This window comes from Muntiacus reevesi, chromosome 4 (assembly GCF_963930625.1).
Source record: "Muntiacus reevesi chromosome 4, mMunRee1.1, whole genome shotgun sequence".
Taxonomy (NCBI): Eukaryota; Metazoa; Chordata; class Mammalia; order Artiodactyla; family Cervidae; genus Muntiacus; species Muntiacus reevesi.
In genome coordinates, this window is record NC_089252.1 from 47,739,264 (window position 1) to 47,760,823 (window position 21,560).

The 21,560-nt window shown below is 45.6% G+C and overlaps 1 protein-coding gene across 4 annotated transcripts in view; it reads left to right on the forward strand.

Annotated features, from left to right (window-relative positions):
• Nucleotides 1-2,106: 2,106 nt before the first annotated feature.
• MAPK4 (mitogen-activated protein kinase 4) overlaps nucleotides 2,107-21,560 on the forward strand; it is a 172,438-nt gene continuing 152,984 nt past the window's right edge. For 2 of the 4 annotated variants that reach the window (XM_065932742.1, XM_065932744.1), the window contains exon 1: nucleotides 2,107-2,268. The gene's annotated coding sequence lies outside the window, so the exon portion shown is untranslated. Of the gene's footprint in view, nucleotides 2,269-2,553; nucleotides 2,703-21,560 lie in introns of those variants that run through there. The other 2 variants (XM_065932740.1, XM_065932741.1) reach the window with 1 other exon arrangement.

Consider the following 21,560-nt stretch of genomic DNA (forward strand, 5'->3'; position numbering starts at 1 on the left):
CAATAATTTTAAAAAATTATATCTATCCACCCTAAGCATGGTGGACATGGCATTTTCCTGATTAAGGCAGCAAATCCCTGTTTGTGTCCTCCAGGACCACTGCAGACATCAGCACCCTGGCCTAGCCACCAAGGTACAACTTGCATATCCAGTCATAGACAGTGGGAAAATGCTGGTGTATTTTTTCCCCCAGGAAAAAAGAAGTCCAAAATAACCTGGTGGCTTTCCCAACCTGGAAGCTCTCTGTGTGGTTATTTTCTGCTGCTTCACCCCTACTTAGGCCAGCTGTTTCTTTAGGTGTCTTCTCTTGAGGGTAAAAATAAGGAACAACCTGTTTCTTGGTAGCAGCATCCACAGGAGGATGACAGCATGTGATATCAATGTGATGGAGGGAGCCTAGTTCCTATTCATTCCCCTGGCATTGTGCACTAATGGACTCCGATATTAAAATGCATATTTCACACCCTTGTCCCCCGATTTGGAGGATGGCCATTCACTATGCATGAGCCATTCACTCATGCTCATCACACAGAGAAAATTACATTTTCCCAGTTGCCAAATGAAAGAGATAAATTATCTCACGTGGATAAGAACACTGCTTCCACAGCAGTTCCACAGACCCAAGACACTGATCTAAAGCACCCAGGAGGGAGATTGAGATTTCCTGGGGTCTTCCTGGTCAGATGAGTTGGGACATTTGTTTGCCTTTCCAGCTTTTTTGGATAACATGAGCATCCTTGAACCTCTTATTCTTCCTTCCTAGGAAATATGTTATAAAATGAATAAATCAACACAGAGCATTTCAGATTTATGCCTACCCACTGAATTGATAACACTTATTTGTAATGAAAATTAAAGAAGCAAAATGTTAAAATGTTCTCTTTTGGGAGGATACACTGGAATGTCTCACCACTGATGTACACATATCTGTTTCTTGCACACTCTCTCCTTATCCCAGTGTATTCTTTTAGGTTAATGAGGATCCAATCACTGCTGTCTCTAATTTAGAATCTATTCCTAAACCTATTGGTGGCAGCAGTGGTAAAGAATCTGCCTGTTAATGCAGGAGACACAGGAGACACAGGTTCACTCCCTGGGTCAGGAAGATCCTCTGGAGAAGGAAATGACAACCCACTCCAGTATTCTTGCCTGGAAAATTCCATGGACAGAGGAGCCTGGTGGACTACAGTCCATAGGGCTCCTAAGCCCTTGTGTCCTAGGCAGTTGGACACAACTAAGCACACACACTTAAACCTATAACCAACACACAGATAATTAATAGCAATTGTATCTGCACAGTAATTACAGCTACCATTTATTATCCTTCACATGGACATCACTATTCTAACCACTTAATGCATTTTTCTAATAGGATCTCATAATTTAAATTTTTTGTTTTTGCCCATGTTACAATTAGCACAGTTATATGATTCACACATTAATTCTTTCAGCAGTTATCCAGCGCCTATTACACACCTGGAATTGTACGAGGCCCTGGAGGCTGAGGGGGGTGTGAAGCAGAACCAGAGTACATGGCAGACCCTCCAGATTGTCGAAGTGAGGTTCTCACACTGATTGCTTTGGAAGTTAGGAGAAGGGAGGGCTCATGGGCAGCTAAAGCCACTAGTGACCTCATTATACAATATTTAGGTTATCATATTTTTCTCTGCCTAGAAAAGCGGCTTCTCAATCATCCCATTGCGGCGCACGCACTGCATTAAGCGACGCCCCTAATCAGTGTGGACCACTTTGGATTTGCCCGAAGGCACCACCTAAACACTAATTATTACTAGTTTATGGGTTTACTGGCTTCTGCTTTCCTTTTCTCTGGCTTCCTAAGTGTTGCTTCCCTTGTGTTAGTTTTATCTCGGCCGTGCAAAGGAGCACAGATCCACAGCCCCGGCGCCAAGCTCTGGACTAGTGCACGTGCGCTCGGCGCCCCCTCAACCTTCGGCGAGGTCCCTTCTGCCGCGCCACCTAGTCCGGGCTGGCTCCTTCACCTCCCGGGCGCCCCCGCCTCCGGTCGCTGCATCAGAGCGGGGCGGACCCGGCAGAGAGGCCAGGGTTTCGGCCAAGCGCAGAAGCACTCCGCTTCCCGCCGCCCATCCCTCGCGGGCAGAGCTCAACGGGGTCCCCTCCCCCGGGCAGGAGTGAGGACGAGCTCCAAAGGTGATGGAGGACTCTGGGGAGCGTGCGCCCAGGCAGGAAGGGCAGGCTACCCCGGGGACCTGGGTTCGACTCAGAGAACGCGGGTCTCTCGCCCCCCAGGTGAGGTTGCCTTCGAGAGGGCTGGGTCAGAGAAGGCTGGTCTACACCGCGCGCGCTCCGCCCCGGAACAGCGCGGCGGAGCGGCCCCGGGGCTTGCGGGAGGAGGGAGCCGGGAGCGCGGGGGAGGCAGCCGCCCCCTGCCGCCCAAGGCCGGGCTCCCCCGCGCGCCCGCCGCCGCAGCAGGTGGGGGCCCGGCGGGCCGGGGGCGGGGCCCGGCTCGGGGCGGAGCCGCGGCGGAGAGCGGGGCGGCGAAGACCCGGGTCGGGGCCAGAGAGGCAGCCGGAGCCGGAGCCGCGCGCCGGGCTGTCCGGGCGCCCGCGGGAGCTCGCCGCGCGCCGGGGCTGGGACCGGCGGGGCAGAGCGCGCCGGCGCCGCGGCCGCAGACAAAGGCGCTGCTCGCTCCCGGGCCGCCGCGCTCTCGGGCTCTGCCTTGGGTAAGTGGCTCCCCCCTGCGCCTTCTTTCTTCTCCCGGCTGCCTGCTCGGAGTTCCACGGGCTCCCGAGAAGCCGGAGAGAAAGGAAGAAATGACACTTCCCCGCTCTCTCTGCAGCCCTCAGTACACCTTTAAAAAAAATTCCTGAACAAAAACGCTAGCCGGTTTCACACTCGCGAGTTTCCGAGCGGTGGGACGTCCCCCGTGGGATCGGCGCTGCCGCCCTCTGTGACCCCTTGCTCCACCGACTGAGCGCGCGGGTGTAGACCCTGGATCGGCGGTTTGGACGTGGAAGTGGGCGCTGGGCTACCCTGGGGCGGAGGGGCGGGGGGTGTAGGGGAGGAGGTCGTGGGGACCGGTTGCCGCGAGGGGACCCCCATCGCCAAGGACTGCTCGGCGTGTTCTGGAGCGCCGAGGGGCGGTTCTCACTGCAAGTTCAGATTTGGATCTCGGTTATGGGGTCTGCCCCAGTCCTCTCGCACCCTCCTTTCCAGCCTTCTCCCTGTCTTCTTCAGGGTTAATATAGCGCCCCCTACGCCCCACCCCACCGAGGCTCCCACTCTGCCCCTTCGCGGCCCCAGGGCGGGGGCTTCGGACGCCTGGGAGGGAGGAAGCCCCGCCGCGTTCCCGGCTGGGGGAACCCCAAACGCCAATCTGCGGCAGGAGGGCGGGCGGCTGCCAGCGGAGAAGGAGGTTTGACATCACAGCGTGGTCCCGGGCCGCTCCCCCAGCCTCTTCCCGGGCTGCCCTCGGTCAGAAAAGGAATCCCCGCTGCCTTTTTCTGTCTTATTTTTTTTTTGCTTTTGTTCTGCCGGTAACTCTCCGGAATCCGGGGAGAAGCCGGGGCGGGCCGATACCCCCGGGAGGGGGACCTTGGTGGAAGCTCCAGGTGCAAGCCCAAAGTGACAATTGGAGGCGGCAGCTGCCTCCCGCCCCCGAGTGGGGAAGAGATCCCGATCACTGATCAGTGCTTGGGAGCAAGCAGTGGATCGGCCGCCAGCCTGAGTGGGATGTCCGCCGCGGCCGCGCGCCGTCACGCGCCACTCCCGCACTCTCGGAAACGCTTCTTCGAGCCGCGCATCGCCATTCACGGATCTGTGTCTGGGTCTTGATTAATGTCACCTCTTCCCGGGTTCTCTGAGGAGCGAGCGTCAGCTTCCGTTCAATTTAATAGCCGTTTATAGGGGCCTACTGTGTGCAAGGCAGCAGCCCTACTATTATCCTAAGAGATACTAATGGAGCACCTACTGTGTGCAAAGCAGGTGTGTTATGAACTTTTCAGTTTAGTGGAGTTTATTGAGTACTTGCTGTATTCACGGTACCGATGCTCTGACCGTATCTTAATAGATATTTACTGAGCAACTGCAGCATACAAGGTCGTTTCTGTTTTGTTTTGTTTCTGAAGGGCTGCCCAGTGTATCTTTGGGGGCGGGGGACACGTGGAGGCAAGAAAGTCAAAATATGTCTTCGAGCTCTGCAATCCCTTTGCTAACCTGCCGTTAACTTTCCCGGACTGCTTGCTGTGTGATGTAGGAAGAGCTGGTCTGGTACACTCCAGCTTGAGGGGTTTATCAGACGGGAGCAGGGCAGAGTAATGAAAAGGCTACTCTGGGACCTCTTTCCAACTCAGTTTCTTCGCTTTAAAAAGAAGGAGGGAGGAGGGAGTTGCCTTTGTGCAAAGCACACGGTGGTAGTTATTGCAGGGAATCAAAGGTTAATGAGGCAAAGCATTGACACTTAGAGAGGGGGGAAAGTCTATGGTGGGGACAGAAAGACAGACAAAAGAGAAGCCAGAAGCTTGTGGGGTGGGGCATGAAGGTAGGACTAGGATGGACACCCCCCTCCCCCCACCCCCACCCCCAGCCGCTGGCTCAAAACCACGACCCTGTTGAGAGTGGCTTTAAAATTCTATCCTTCTGGTGGCTGGGGACATAGAGGCAGAATCAAATGGCCTGAGGGTCCTACCTACTAAAAGATTAGATGAGTCTGTTACTTTGATGGAATCTTGAGACACACTGGAATATCCAGATTGGCAAGAAAACCATGGGTCCTCAGCCTCTTGGCATATAGTTGTATATAGGCTGTTATCAGGAAAATGTAGACTAGTAGGTATGATGTAGTCTAGTAGGAGTTCTTGTGATAAACACATAAACGGGCTGGTTGGGCAGCATAGGTGAAAAGCTAGGAGCAAAGTCTTCCTAGAATTTAATGTCAAAAACAAAATTCTGTGCTCATAGAATTGTGACTTTCCTTTTATCAGACAGTGAGAAATTGCTCTGTGTCTAGTATGGTTGTCTTTTTAACTTCAGTTTAGTTCAGTCGCTCAGTTGTGTCCAACTCCGTGACCCCATGGACTGCAGCACGCCAGGTTTCCCTGTCCATCAACTCCCGCAACTTTCTCAAACTCATGTCCATTGAGTCGGAGATGGCATCCAACTATCTCATCTTCTTGTCATTCCCTTCTCCTCCTGCCTTCAATCTTTCCCAGCATCAAGGTCTTTTCCAATGAGTCAGTTCTTCGCATCAGGTGGCCTAAGTCTTTTTAACTTGGCCTCCAGCAGTTCCTGGTAACTGCTTTCCCCTAGTTTCTTGGTCGGATGATCTTTTTCTTCTCAAATCATTTCCAGCAGCCCTTGAAAAAAGCATTTTTTAAAAAACTACAAGTGTATTAATTTTTTGTTATGAACTTGAAAGCCCCCTTCAGATCTTTTCTGGAAGTAGCCCCATTATGAAAGATACCTAGGAAATATAGTATGATGTATACCTAGGAAGTATAGATGAATGACTTGGAGGCCCTGTACTTACAAGAGGAGGGAGGGAAAAAAGGTCAAAATCAATCTATTTTCAGGGCAGGAATAGAGACATAGACATAGAGCACAGACCTGTGGACATGGGAGCGGGGGAAGGGGAGGGTGGGGTGAACTGAGAGAGTAGCGCTGAAACATATACACTACTGTAGGTGCAACAGATAGTGGGACGTCACTGCAAAACACTGGGAGCTCCCACGGTGCTCTGTGACTACCTAGGGGGTGGGGTGGGGCGGGGAGAGAGGTTCACGAGGGAGGGGACATATGTATACTTAGGACTGATTCATATTGTTGTATGACAGAAACCAACGCAACAATGTAAAGCAATTATCCTCTAATTTAAAAAAAAAAGTCAAAATCAGGAATTACAGGGAAAATATAAACTGGCCTTGAAAGACAGAATGTGATTTAGATAGGCAAAGAAGATGAACAAAGACCTCCCTTCTAAATTGTGGGAAAGGATGTTAGCCTAAGTGTGATGGAAAACAAACCATCTTTCGAGCACTTTAGAACTCTGATAGCTCTTCATCTGGAAGAGTTTCGAAGCGCTGCCCGATCGTTTAGCTCTGTGCCCATGTTTTGCGAGGTGTCAGGTGGGGGCTTCACCCAGCATGGCCTGGCGTTCACTGTAATTCCCATGACTGATGGCTGGTGAGAACCCTTGTCTCCTGTTCCAGCTACAGGGAGCAGTGCATCCTTACCATTCTTTCAAACATTCCTAGGGTTTTTTTCACCTGAGCTGAACTTGATTGTAATCTTCTTCAAAGCCAAGAATGTGACTTGGTCTTTTCTCTGCATCCTTCCCTCCCTGGAGGCTCGGGTGTAGTCTGCAGGGTAGGTGACTTTTATTCCAGAACCTTGGATTGTCCATTCCTTCCCTCTTTTCCTACTTCCTCAGGGCCTGACCTTTCTCCCTCTTTACCACTTTCAGCTCCTCAGAGCCTTTCACTGTATGAAAACTTAGGACAAAGCCAACCTGTCATCAGCCCCTTTCTCTTGACTAGGAGTGTAGGTCACTGTTCTGTCTTCCAGGGGTCCTTGCATTTGAAGCCTCATTATGGAACGAAAGGCTTTATCCACCAAGAGATTTCAGGCTTAGACAAGTGGGTGTTGGAGGTAACTGGGGAGGCGAAGTGCCTTTCTTGGTGCTTCTGAAATGATGCTGCTACCACCTCCTCATGTAGCCAGTCTTGGCAAAGGTCCCTGCGGTCCCACAGTCCACAAAAGTCTGGCGCCTTCGTTGCTTGGTGGCCGGCGTGGTGGCTGAGGTCAGAGAGCAGCCCGGCGTGTGCTGTCAGCCCGGCCTTCACTCGCTCTGTTCTTTAAAGGTTAATCCTTTTCCAGAGAGGATTCTTCCTTCCTTCCCTACATGTGCCGTTATCCTAAGGCTGGGATTCTCCACCTGGGCACTCCTGGTGTCGTGAGCTGGAACACCCGTTGTGGGGCCTGCCCTGTGCGTTGTAGCACGTTTAGCAGCAGCCCCGGCCTCTACCTGCTGCATGCCAGTCGCACCCCACGTCCCCTCCCCAAGGTGTGAGAATGACAAGTGTCCCCAGTTATTATCAGGTGTCCCCTGGGGAGCAGAATCACCCCCTGCTGTGAACAGCTGTTCTGAGGGGTACGGGTTCTCTGTGCAGTGCTGTGTAACCATTCCCGCTTTTCGGGGAGAGGTCCCCTTTATTGTAACTTGGTTTTCAAGACAGATAACTTGGTAAATATAATGCGTGTATGTGTTAAGTTACTTCAGTCATGTCTGACTCTTTGCGACCCTATGGACTGTAGCCCACCAGGGTCCTCTGCCCCGGGGGATTCTCCAGGCAAGAATACTAGGGTTTGTTGCCATGCCCTCCTCCAGGGGATCTTCCTGATGCGGGAATCGAACCTGCATCTCTTACATCTCCTGCACTAGCAGGCTGGTTCTTTACCACTAGAACCAGCTGGGAGGCCCACAAGTGTGTAATGTACATTGTGGCATTTTCCAGGTGAATAATTTCTTGAATCAGAATAAACATCCTTTGCAGGTCACATATCCTAATCTGGTCATCAGTCAATCTTTTGAGACAAAGCAACAACTACCACCCCCCCCCCCAAAAAAAAAACCCCACAAAATACCTCTCAGCTTCTTCCCCTAGCATGTGTTTGATTTATTTAGCAGAAATGCAGGTAGTGGAACCACCATTGGCAACTATGATTGCCCACAGGGTCATCTCAGCCCGCTGCTCGGACAGTGGCTGGTGGGTGGTAGTGGAGGTGGGAAGCGGTGGGCGAGGATCCAGTTCTGGTGGGATAGGATGCTGATATAAACTGAGGACTCCTGTTTACGAAAGACAGTGACCACGTGAGCGTATGCTCGGGCCCTTCACTGGCCCTGGGTGGGGCTCTGAGGTTTCAGTTCTATTTGCTTCAGGTGAAGCTGCCTCTGGGCATTGTTGACAGCAGTGGCTGCACAAACAGGAACCTGGAGGCTTGCTGCTACCTGTGACTGTCGAGAACTGAGAGAAGCTTCTCAAAGACTTGACTTCAGGAGAGTACAGAGGTCAAAACAGGATGGTTGAACACAGGGCAGCCAGTACTTCTATCCCTATCTGCCTTCGAAAGTAGAACTTCCGCAGCGGTAGCAGCAGCTGCACCTTTGTAGGATGGAAGAAGGGGCATGGCTAGTTCATGTTTAGCGGCAGGATTCGTGAGTTCTGTCCAGTGGATGGAAGTAACTTAATGGACCTTGTAAGTGAGATTGGTCTGCTGCCCAAGTTATTGCTTCCGAAAGTGACTGAAACTCTTTTTGAGGTCACTATAATTGTATTTGAAAAGTTTACAGTAAGATTTGGATTCAGACTTCTATTTTGGACCACCCCAGTGTGGGGTGAGACTTTTCCTGTCATTAAGGCAGGCCAGATAGGAAATACCTTTTGGGGGCAAGGTGGGAAAATAACTCCAGTACTTAAATACTTAATAAAACAAACAAATAAAACCCCTCTATATTTCAGGCTTTTCATTCACCTACAGTCTTTTTCCTTAATCTAAACTGACCTATTTTCAAGGAGGAAGAGAAAGTGCTGTGATTTGTATCTAAATGTGCCTGGCTGTGCATGAAAGTGATCTGCCAATATTGCCATTGTCTACATTTAACAAAAATAAAGACTCTTATTAGAAAATCTGATGTAGGAGGGATTCTTTTAAAAATTAGTAGTTTTTCTATTTCTGTTTGAAGTGATTCAAGTTTTATAAAACTTTTCAAGAATCAAGATCAGTTTGGAGATTTGGGGTCAAATTTACACATTATCTAAGTACGTAGACCTGCAAGGGATCTTGGGGGTCAGTGACCAGCTCTCCTTGCCCCACTGTGTAAATGGGGAAACTGAGGCTGAGAGATGTTAGGTGGTTTGCCAAGGTCACACAGAGGTCAGGGCCATGGCTGGGCAAGGAGTCAGGAGTTTGTCCCATTCTCTTGAACACTCAGTACCACAGGGGAGATAACTCGAGTACTTAAAAACGTAATTAAACAAACAAATAAAACCCCTGTATATTTCAGGCTTTCCGTCTTTCCAGGTGAATGTTGGTGGAGGAAGAGCTGGGAAGGAAAAGAGCTTGATAACTGGTCTCATTTCCATGTCGCCTAGTCCTAATAGAACTAATCACTGACTCAGACTGATTACATCTGTCCCAAAGGTGTGTGCATGCACAGGTCACACTGAATAAAACCTGAAACAGTTGGATTAGTAGAACGAGATTGTTTTATAAAACTTCCTATGTACAACACAGTGACTATAGTTAGCAATGCTGTATCATATGTTTGAAAGTTGCTAATAGAGTAGATTATTAAAAGACGCTTACTCCTTGGAAGGAAAGTTGTGACTAACCTAGATAGCATATTAAAAAGCAGAGACATTACTTTGCCAACAAAGGTCCATCTGGTCAAGGCTATGGTTTTTCCAGTGATCATGTATGGATGTGAGAGTTGGACGGTGAAGAAAACTGAGTGCTGAAAAATTGATGCTTTTGAACTATGGTGTTGAAGAAGACTCTTGAGAGTCCCTTGGACTGCAAGGAGATCCAACCAGTCCATCCTGAAGGAGATCAGTCCTGGGTGTTCATTGGACGGACTGATGCTGAAGCTGAAACTCCAATACTTTGGCCACCTCATGCGAAGAGTTGACTCATTGGAAAAGACCCTGATGCTGGGAGGGATTGGGGGCAGGAGGAGAAGGGGACGACAGAGGATGAGATGGCTGGATAGCATTACCGACTCGATGAGCATGAGTTTGAGTGGACTCTGGGAGTTTGTGATGGACAGGGAGGGCTGGCGTGCTGTGATTCACGGGGTCGCAAAGAGTCAGACACAACTGAGCGACGGAGCGGAACTGAACTGAACTGAATAGAGTAGATTTTTAATGTTCTCATCACAAGAAAAAAATTGTAGCTTTGCATGGTGATGACTTATTGTGGTGAACATTCCTGGTATAAATACAAATACTGGATCATTGTTTTACATCTGAAACTAATACAATGTTACATGTCAATTACATCTCAATAAAATTTTTGAAAAAAAATTTTTAACTTTCTTTAATGTTGTTTTTTATTCTCTTTACAGTAAATAGAATGAAACATTTATTTCCCTATTGGGGAAAGGAATACGGATTCATTATGGAAAGTAGCAAGGTGAATCAAAGTGATCTTTCTACCTGTGATAGACTGATCTGATCATATTGTGCTATGTTTATTTTTAGTGTTTTCTCCTCAGCTCATTTTTAAACACAACTGAGATGATTCTGTGTTGTGTTGTGATAAGTTGCTTCAGTCGCGTCCGACTCTGTGAACTGTAGCCGGCCAGGCTCCTCTGTCCATGGGATTCTCTAAGCAGGAATACTGGGATGGGTTGTCATTTCCTCCTCCAGGGACTCTTCCAGACCCGGGGATCCAACCTGCATCTCTTAAGTCTCTTACGTTGGCAGGCGAGTTCTTTACCACTGGTGCCACCAGGGAAGCCCATGCATATAATTTTAATTTTTTATCTTGTTTTCTCTCAGCTTATAAGCAATTTCCATGTTATTACAAATGCTTTGTAAACATATTTTCAATGACTATGTAATTCAGTACTTTGGAACCCTGTTAACTTATTACAATATTTTGTTATTAGTGGGCATTATTTTCTCCCAATTCTGATCACTGTGGCATGACAGTGAGTAGCTTTGCACTTATACTTTTCTACAATTAAAGTTGTTTTCTTAGTAAATATTTCCAGATAGTGAAATTAGTCAGCCAGGAAAAGCACTGGGAAAGCACCACGTTAATACCTTGCTTTCCAGAACTGGAAACGATTTTACCACATCATTGACAGCATAGGGTCTTTTATTTTTTTCAACTATTTAATTAAGGTGAAAAATATGTTGCTTTCATTTGCATTTTGGTTACCAACATGGCTAAACATTTCTCTGTAAGAACTATTACCTGTTTGTATTTTTTTGTTAATTATCTACTTTTCTATTTGGGTTTAGTGCTTTAAAAAAAAGATTGATCTGCTTGTAGAAAACCCGTTTTTTAAGACGAAAACAATAAACCTCTGATTGCACGGATATTTTATGAAGGGTTCCATCTAACCGTAATGCTCCACAGTTGCAATACTTCAAGGGCTGTATTTCAGGCTGAACTCTTTGTCATGGTGAGGGAGCTGCCTGTTCCATTCCTGAAGCAAGCTTACGTGGACAGGGAGCTCTGTCCTCCTGTCCAGCCAGCAGGCAGAGAGCACTTACTCAGTGCTTCCCAGGCATTAATTCTCAATCCTTACTTTGTGAAGTGGGTACCGTTTTACTATATCCATTTAGGTATCAGGAGAGCGATGTGCAGAAAGCTAAAGTAACCATGGTCCCATATACCTTTTAAAGGGTTCCGACCACCCATTCCAGCACACCTGGGGTTTCCCCACACATCTGATAAAGTCTCTGTGACACCAGCTGGGTGTCCTGCGGTTTCTCTTGATTCTGACATGCTCTGCCTGAGATAGCATCAGATCTGATGGGTTATGGCCTCAGTCCCACAAGACTGCCCTCCAGTTCCAGTCTCAAGCCAGGTTGTCACCTGTGTCTCTGACAAAAGTGAAAAGTGTTAGTCGCTTAGTCATATCCGACTCTTTGTGACCCCATGGACTGTAGCCCACCAGGCTCCTCTGTCCGTGGAATTCTCCAGGCAAGAATACTGGAGTGGATTGCCATTTCCTTCTCCAGGGGAATCTTTCCAACCCAGGGACTGAACCTGGGTCTCCCACTTTGCAGGCAGACTCATAAACTGTCTGGGCCACCAGGGAAGTTAAATCAAAAGTTCTCAGGACTCCCTCCTTGAGTTCAATTAATTTGCTAGAGTGGTCACAGACTTAGGAAAAGCCATTTACTCTCTAGATTACTGGTTTATTATGAAGGATATTAAAGTATGCAAATCAATAGCCAGATGAAGAGCTAGCCAGGGTGAGGGCCTGAACCTAGGAGGTTCTGTCCTTGTGGAGTTTGGGGCCCAGGATGGTGGCATGTGGAAGCATTCTCGTTCTCCAACCTGGAAGCTCTCCAAACCTTTTGGATTTTTATGGAGGCTTCATTACAAAGGCATTATTGGTCAAATCACCGGCCACTGGCTGTTGATTCAATCTCCAGCTCCTTGCCCCAACCTGGAAATCAGGGGGTGGGACTGAAAGTTCCATCTCTTTTTCCATGGTTGGTTTCCTTGACGACCAGCCCCCATTCCCTAGGTACTTTCCAAAACCGCCTCATGAATATAAACCCAGGTGTGCTGGAATGGGAGTGTATTATGAATACGGAGACACCCATTTTACCTTTCTGGCTCTGAAGCAATTTCAGGATCTGAGGACAAAGGACAATATTGTAACAAAAGATATTCCCATTGCATATATGGCTCAGGAAATTCCAAGGTTTTGGGGAGCTATGAGCCAGGAACCATTGATATGAAGACCGTATATATGGAAAACATATTCTGTTCATCTAAACAGGCAGATACATGTTCCTTGTAAATCACAATGATGAATCTATTTATTTTTGGCTGTGCTGGGTCTTTTTTGCTGTATGTTGACTTTCTCTAGTTGCAGTGCATGGACTTCTTGTTGCCTCTCTTGTTGATGACCACAGGCTCTAAGGCGTGCGGGTCAATAGTTGTGGCACATGGGCTTAGTTGCCCCATGGCATATGGAATCTTCCTGGACCAGGGATCGAACCTGTGTCCCCTGCATTGGCAGGCAGATTCTAAACCACTGGACCACCAGGCAAGTCCACAACATTACAACTTTCCACCACTGTTGTCCAACCTCTGAGTCTTCCCCAAGGTGACCTGCCTCCATTAGTCTTTGAGGAAGCTGGGCTTAGGAAAATTAGCAACTTTTTCGAAATTCCACTACCTATTACTGGGAGAACTTTGTGGTGTAAGGTAATTTTGCTACCTTAATCATCTTCTTAACTTTTATGTCTCTTAGCCTCTCTTCTGCTTCTCCATCCTTTTTATATCTCCTAGCTACATCTGGTAGTGCTTCTGACCTATCTTCTAAGTCTCACCGTGTCTCTTCAGCTGGGTCTAATCTGCAGTTAAATCCATCTGTTGCATTCTTAATTTCAGTTACTGAATTTCAGTTCTAGAATTTTTAGCTCTTTTTCAGATCTTTAATGTTACTTTATATAGTCCTGGTTCCTTGTTCTGAAATTTTTAAGCCTAACTTCTATCACCATGGGCATAGTTAAGTACTATATCGTTGTCTTACATTCTGTGTCTGGTAATTTTTCCATCTGGGATATGTCTGTTTCTTCCGTTTGGTGTTTGTCCTAATTCTCATGTTATTCGTATTTATGCCATCTTATCTCCTCGTGTGCCTTGTTATCTTTGAATCTGTGTTAGATGTGGTTTTGGAAAAAAAAATTGTATAAATACCATATTTCATCAATTAAGTACATTTTTTTCACATTTTAATCTCTGAAATTCCAATGTAATTTACAGTTGATCAAGATGTACGTTTACAGTTTGTAGCATTTTCCTCTTTTTCATTGGCTCATACCTAAAAAAAAAAATAGTGCATCATGTAATTAGCAGTACTGAAGGTTGATGAAATGAAATAATCTGAGGCTTTGAATGATGATAAACATGACAAGAGTTGTAGAGAGCCTTTTAAATAACCTCTGCAGGCTCTCCGGGTACCAGCAATCCCAGATCAGCTTGGGCCCTTGAGATTTTGTAGGCCATTCAGATGACTGGAAGTTTACTTTCTGTTCTCTCTTACTTGTGGGGCTTAGTTGTTGAGGTCGCAACCATAGGCGTGAAGTGGCTAGTCAGGCTTTAACCTTGTGGATGCCCTGGGCCCCTGACCCCTGAGGCTGTGAAGGTGATGCTCAGCTTTCCAGCTCTCGTCCTGCTTGACAGATTCCCCCCAACTCGGTCAGAGGGGCTTCTAAGGCCTAGGGCCACATCTCAGGCTCGTGTTCCAGATCTGAAGCCTGAATCCCCCTCTCTCATAAGCTCTTTGATACTTTTGTGTGCTGTGTTCAGACGCTCAGTCGTGTCCGACTCTTTGCGACCCCATGGACTGTAGTCCTCCAGGCTCCTCTGTCCGTGGGATTCTCCAGGCAAAGTGCTGGAGTGGGCTGCCATGTCTTCCTCCAGGGGATCTTCCTGACCCAGGGATCAAATCTCAAGTCTCTTACACGCCCTGCGTTGGCAGGTGGATTCGTTACCACGGTGCCACCTGGGAAGCTTCTAGGAATAATTGAAGCATTTCATCTGGGTTTCTTTGTCGTGGTCGCTGGGAAGGTTGGTTCTAGTTATGCACTTTATCGCTGTCGGATGGAGGCAGTAGTGAATCTCACCTATCTTAGAGACTGACAGAAGAGCGTGGAATACCAGCTGCTCTTTGCTAGCTCATGGTTAGGGAACTTCCTCCATCCACTCCTAGTATGTCATCCGGGTTGTAACTGGAAAGTGGAGGTTGGGATGAATACATTTCCACAAACTGGATATAGCTAAACATAGATATACTTCTCTATATAATAAAGAGACGAATTCCGCAGGCTTTTCTTAACAAGGTGGGTGACTTGGCAGAGAAAGCGGTTCTAGGAGTTGCTTCTGGATCCCCATCAATTTCCGCCTGGCTTCTTCCTTCTCATTCCTACTGTCCTACTGTCCTGCAGAAAGATGGGGATTTAGGACCAATGAGGGAGCAAGATGCTTTGTGTTCCAACAACTGTTAGAAGTAAAACAAAAAACTAGCCCATATTTGAGCTAGGTGAGATTTCGTCCCTTCAGCATGGGCCCCGGCATTTCCATTTGGAGAGTGGAATTTCTCACCCGTGGCCGAGGCTGTTCCTTGCGGAAACTGACCTATCGTGTCTACAAGGCTCAGGGTGGCCTTTCCAGAGGACTCTCCTTAAATCTTATTTTTCAAAAGAAGCTCTGTGTTCCTTTCTGGCTTTTCAAAGGCATATGGTTTCCTATGGTTTCTCAAAATCAGCTGCCAATTGTATTCTCCCCCTGCCTCAATCCAGCTCTCAGAGATGTTTTCCCAGCAGCTTTCATGAAGCCAGAGAAATTTACCATGAGAAAAATGTTTGTATTGAGTTTGAAAAAGTTGGGTGAAGGGGCACAGAATGGCAGGAAGCCCTCCCGCCCACCAGATCAGAGCCTCCATTGGCCTTTTTTTGAATGGGGAGGGCTTTTGTGTTTATTTTGGGCTCTTTTTTTTTTTTTTCTCCCTGAAAACCTTAGAACTGTCATCTCAGAAAATTGCTTCTGCCCAGGGGACTGCAGGTCAGAAGTGTAGCCATTGGGTGTAGTGATGAAAGGTATGTTATCAGGGACCTGTCTTTCTAGAAAGGCTTGTTTGAGGGGGTAGGGTATCCCTACCACCTGTTCGGAGACCACCTCTTACCTTTTGTGTATTCCATGATGATTTATTCAGCTTATTTGGATTTTCACTTACTTTTACAGTATTTCACACATAGGAAAGATTACATATAACTATTGTAAGATATTGCATATAACTATGCATATTGCTAGAGATGGAAACCCTCCAATTAGCTTTTAATAACTGTCCTTAGGGACTTCCCTAGTGGTCCACTGGTTCAGACTCTGCACTCCCAATGCAGGGGGCTTGGGTTCGATCCCTGGTCAGGGAACTAGATCCCACACATTGCAGCTAAGAGTTTGCATGCTGCAAATAAGACCCAGAGCAGCCAAACAGATAAACTGATAAATACACAAATATTTTTTAAAAGATAAAAGAATAACTGTCCTTAAGCAACAAGTCTGTCATTCCACTCCTAAGTAATTCTAAATTGTAACTGATCCCTTTGGAAGAAATGATAAATGACTTAATTAATTTTGAAGAAGCAAAATTTCTATTCTCCCAGAAAATGTGCCCCCCCCCCATGATTATTTTTGGAGGCAGAACTACTAGAAAACCCCACCAACCATAAGAACTTATGAACCAAGATGTCTGAAAACTCTTCAGCCTGAAAGGAAGTGAATTAATTCCTCCAGCATGATTCATTTCAGGTACAAGCCAGCTTCCTCTATTTACCAGTAACTTAGACTCTTAAACTGATTTTTCTAAAGAGGTATAATTATTTTGACATCAAGGCCATAGTCTATATTTCTAACATCAGATTTTCCATTTATTTGAAGCTGAGGTTTTTCCCAGCCATTTTGAGACTGTTTGTCTGCTAATAAGAGATAATATGCTGTGATTTCAATAACATGTGTGAGAACTACAGGAAGTTCAGACAGAGTTAGCTGAGCAAATTTCTGTACTTGTCATAGAGAGCTGGACACTGCCTTCAGAATGTGTCTGTGATGGTGTGAGTGAATGCTAAGTCGCTTCAGTTGTGTCCAACTCCTTGAGACCCTATGGACTGTAGCCCACCAGTCTCCTCTGTCCGTGGGATTCTCCAGGCAAGAACACTGGAGTGGGTTGCCCTGCCCTCCTCCAGGGGATCTTCCTGACCCAGGGATCGAACCCGCATCTCTTATGTCTCCAGCATTGGCAGGTGGGTTCTTTACCACTAGCGCCACCTGGGAAGTCCCAGTAGCGATAGTGCCTTTTACCAAACTTTCTACCAAATAGTCAGAACTTTTTAGAAGACTCAGAACAGTAAAGTGTGATAGCTCTTTCAACAGAAATAAAAGAGATAGAGAAATGCAGAAATCTGCAGTGATTTTATTGGTAAGAAGAGAATAAGGAAGATGATTGCAATAAATCACTTAGAAGAGGAGATGAGAAGTATGTTAACAATAGAGTAACCACAGTGACTGTTTTGAGCTTTCTGGAAAGAAGGAGTGAAAATGAAAAACGTCTTGACCAATTACTCTAACAACCCACCCATCTGCTGTGTAATAAAGCCAGTGAAATACGGGCCATCAAATGGACAGGCAGAACTTTAGGGTGTACAGAGTAAAGAGAGAGAGAATTTTCTTTTTCTACACTATGAGAATTTCTCTAGTAAATAGTTCTGGGCATGTCGTGGCCTAAATAACTGTAAAAATTTTCCTATACTTTATCATTTTCTTGAACTGAATGGAAATTAAAGACAAATAAAAGGCTTAGAGCCTTAACTAATTTTGTTACGTCTCTAGATGAAGGATGATAAGGAGGAGTCCAGCAGGAAAATGCTCATAGTTTATTATTTTAGTTAAAAGCTTGATGTCTTGTTTCTGAATTTTTGTGCATGCTTTCATTCTTCAGGAGTCATTCACTGAATTTGTTAATCCTGAAAGCCCCCTTCTTATGAGCAGTCTTTGAACCTGAAAGGCATTTAAAGAACAAGAGGAGGTTAAAAAAAAAAAGTCCTTTGACTTCTCTCTCTGATTGATTCAGAAACAGATCCCCAGAACCAGAGATCCATGTATAGGTCCTTTAGCAGCTGAATTTTATTTCACCAACAAACAATACCGTTTTGCTCTGCACTCCTGAGTTGAGGATTTAGCAACTAAACCACCACTGCCACCACAATATATTAAATAACCTTCTCATCTTCTGTTCCACCTTTCCTATTGGTAAGAAATAATAAGAGCATTATTATTTAATTATCACCACTCGAAGCTATGTCAGATTTCAGTAATCTAAAACTATATTGTCTTAAACTGAGATTGTTTGAAATAAGATCTTTCCTGTCCAGTAATGGATACCTAGAAAAGGAGGTGGATAGCTATAGACACAGGGAGTAGAATCAGGAATATTTACATACATAGTCGTGATTGGTAACCATAAGCTTTGTCTCTGGAAGGACACATGAGACATTGTGAGTGGTGGCAAGGTAAGAAGGAACTGGTCACACAGGTGGTGGTGTTCAGTTGCTCAGTCATGTCCGACTCTTTGCGACCCCGTGGACTGCAGCATGCCAGGCTTCCCTGTCCCTCACCGTCTCCCAGAGCTTGCCCAAACTTATGTCCATTGAGTAGGTGATGCCATCCAACCATCTCATCCTCTGTCGTCCCCTTCTCCGCCTGCCTTCAATCTTTCCTAACATCAGGGGCTTTTCCAGTGAGTTGGCTCTTTGCATCATGTGGCCAAAGCATTGGACCTTCAGCTTCAGCATCAGTCCTTCCAATGAATATTCAGGACTGATCTCCTTTAGAATGGACTGGTTGGATCTCCTTGCAGTCCCAAGGGACTCTCAGGAGTCTTCTCCAACACCACACTTCAAAAGCATCAGTTCTTCAGCGCTTAGCATTCTTTATAGTCCAACTCTCACATCCACACGTGACTACTGGAAAAACCATAGCTTCGACTAGACGGACCTTTGTCGGCCAAGCAACGTCTCTGCTTTTTAATATGCTGTCTAGGTTGGTCTTAGCTTTTCTTCCAAGGAGTAAGCGTCTTTTAATTTCATGGCTGCAGTCACCATCTGCAGTGATTTTGGAGCCCAAGAAAATAAAGTCTGTCACTGTTTCCATTGTTTCCCCATCTATTTGCCATGAAGTGATGGGACTGGATGCCATGATCTTTGTTTTTTACTTGTTAAGTTTTAGGCCAGCTTTTTCACTCTCCTCTCTCACCTTTATCAAGAGGCTGTTTAGTTCCTCTTCACTTTCTGCCTTAAAGGTGGTGTCATCTGAGGTTACTGATATTTCTCCCTGGCAATCTTGATTCTGGCTTGAGATTCATCCAGCCTGGCACTTCACATGATATACTCTGCAAATAAGTTAAATAAGCAAGGTGACAATATACAGCCTTAACATACTCCTTTCCCAATTTAGAATCAATCTGTTGTTCCATGTCCAGTTCTAACTGTTGCTTCTTGACCTGCATATAGATTTCACAGGAGGCAGGTAAGGTGGTCGGTATTCCCATCTCTTGAAAAATTTTCATAGTTTGTTGTGATCTACACAAAGGCTTGAGCGTAGTCAGTGAAGCAGAAGTAGAGGTGAGGGAAGGGATTTTTAAATTTTGTACTTTTCCATACTATATAATTTTTAGCATGAACCTATATTTTTATTTAATAAGTAAATATGGGGAAAAATGAGAAAACAGAAAAAAGAAAAGAAACCACTGTATATGACATCCTGCAGCTCTGAATTTAACCTCTGGATTCTTTTCTCAGTGGAAATTCTAGCTTTTATGAGTCATCAGATCCAAGTCTGTATCGACTCAGTTATGTCATCCTCCATGGTTTTGTGTCACTTATCTTATGTAGCATGTTTTCAATCCCTTTCATGTCTGTGTTTCCTTTGAGCCTCGGAGTGGCACTGTCTAGTATGTTGGACTGGTATTATATGATTCCCATTTTACAGGTGAAAAGACTGAAGCTTAAGAAAGACAGGTGACTTATCAGAGGTGACATGTTCACTATCCATGACGTTCATAACTAGAAGTCAAGTTCAGTGTTCCTTTAACCCTTGTAGAAAGAACTTAGACATTTATTTTGAACATTAAAAAAATATTCCAAGCTGTCTCCTCTCCGGTTTCATACCATAGCATCTATTTCATTCTGTCTTATATCATGGTTAGATGTGTAATTGTTTTCCTCATTAATTTTTTATCACCCTAGTCTGTCTCTCTTCTTTCTCTAGCCTTTCTGTGTCTGGTCCATTTGATGCATATATTAATTCTTAATCTTTGTTTTATGGAATTGGATACTCAAGGTACTTTCTCCTACATAATAATCCATTTTTAGGAAAACAAAATAGTAAAAGCCATTTCCACAAGACTGATATCACATTGTCCACAAGAGAATTCAAGCCACATAATGTTTGAGCTGGAAGAAAACCATCTTTCTGAGTATTTATTTTGTTTCATAAATGAGGAACCTGAAGATCAAATAAGTGGCTCAAGATCACACAGGGAGTGAGAGGTGACTTGGTATCAGAGGACGGTTCTCTTTCAGCCCAGCCTGGCTCCTACTGCAGCAATCATTACAGACACTTATTCTTCTGGTCATCAGGCATTTAGATGAATGGTCAATGTCGGCAAAAGATAGGTCACACTTAAAGCAGTAGCCATGAAGTGGTAACCTCAAAAAGAAAATGAGGTATTGAGCTGATTTTTCCATGTTTTAGTGAATGATTTTGCAGTTTATGTCCTTTTAAAGCAAACTTGGTATATACATGCCAGCATTTCCACAAAAGGATTGGGAGTAGGAATCTTTTAGATGATAAGTAATCCCACCTTGAGCATTTGCAATAGAGTCAGATCACCCTTGCTTGTGGGCAAATCTAGGTGCATAACATCAAAGTTGTGAACGAGGAATTAATAGTGTTTTCTATTTTACTTGTTGGCTTTTTAAAATGCGAGCCATTCCTGGCTTGGTGAATAAGCCACCTGTTCTCCTCTTAAATGAGGAGTGACGAGTCCTCCAGTTCCTAAATTCACCCCTGGGTACCTGAATGCTCGAAAGTGATTCCCAGTTTTCAAATATGCTGAGAAGGGAGCTGGAAAGACCCTTTTTTTTTTTTTTTTTTTTTTTGTCTGAAGCTATGCAGAGGAGAAACAGAAGGATAAATTCCAAATAGGGTGACAGTATCAGAAATGTGAGAACTGGGGGAGCCCTGGGCGTCGCTTCTCTAATGAGACAGATGCCTTTTTATGAAGTACATTTTTTTTTGTGCCACCGCCTTTGGATTCATACAGTCCTCAAAGGCACCAGCTCCAGTGGGCATAGTTGTAAAAGACATCAGGGGAACAGACATCTTTAAAAATTCAGTTCAGTTCAACAAATATTTACGGTAGGTGCTGTAGGAGAGTTACGGTAAAAATAGCAGAAGACTGGCCCAGCTTTTCTGGAGACTGGAGTCTGTGCTGTGCTCTCCAAACTTGTCTGCATGTCAGAATCATCTAGGGACCCTCAAAAATCACTAAGATCTGTGTCTAGTCCACCACCCCCGATTGAGCTCGTGATCCAGCTGGTTTGGGATGTGGCCTAAGGTTTGCAATAGTTGAAAAGAGAATTCTAAAACTGCAGTCAAATTTGGGAATTAGTGGTCTGTGGAGTGGTTCTCAGCCTTGACTGACTATATTAGAATCACCTGAACTATATATATATGTCTGTACATATGTGTGCATGTGTATATAACCATAAACATATGCACACGTGTGTATACAAATGCATGTGTGTATAAGCATGTATGTGCATGTGCATATATACCCAGATGCATAATATACATGGACAGCTTCCATGGTGGCTCAGATGGTAAAGAATCTGGCTACAAAGCAGGAGACCTGGGTTTGATCCCTGGGCCAGGAAGATCCCCTGGAGATGGGAATGGCTACCCACTCCTATATTCCTGCCTGGAGAATCCCAGGGACAGAGGAGCCTGGTGGGCTGCAGCCAGTGGGGTTGCAAACAGTCAGACACAACTGAGCGACTAGCATGTTGTTAGCCCTTATACATACTTGCCCAGGCTCCAGCTCTTGAGATTCTGATTTACATGGTTTCGGATGGAGTCCAGACATCCATATTATTTAAAACCATGGTTCACCAAATTGCTGACACCTGGGTCTGACTTCAGACACTCTAGTTTAATTGGTTTGGGGTCTTGTCTTGGCATCAGAATCTTATTAACCCCCCTCCCCCTGCCAT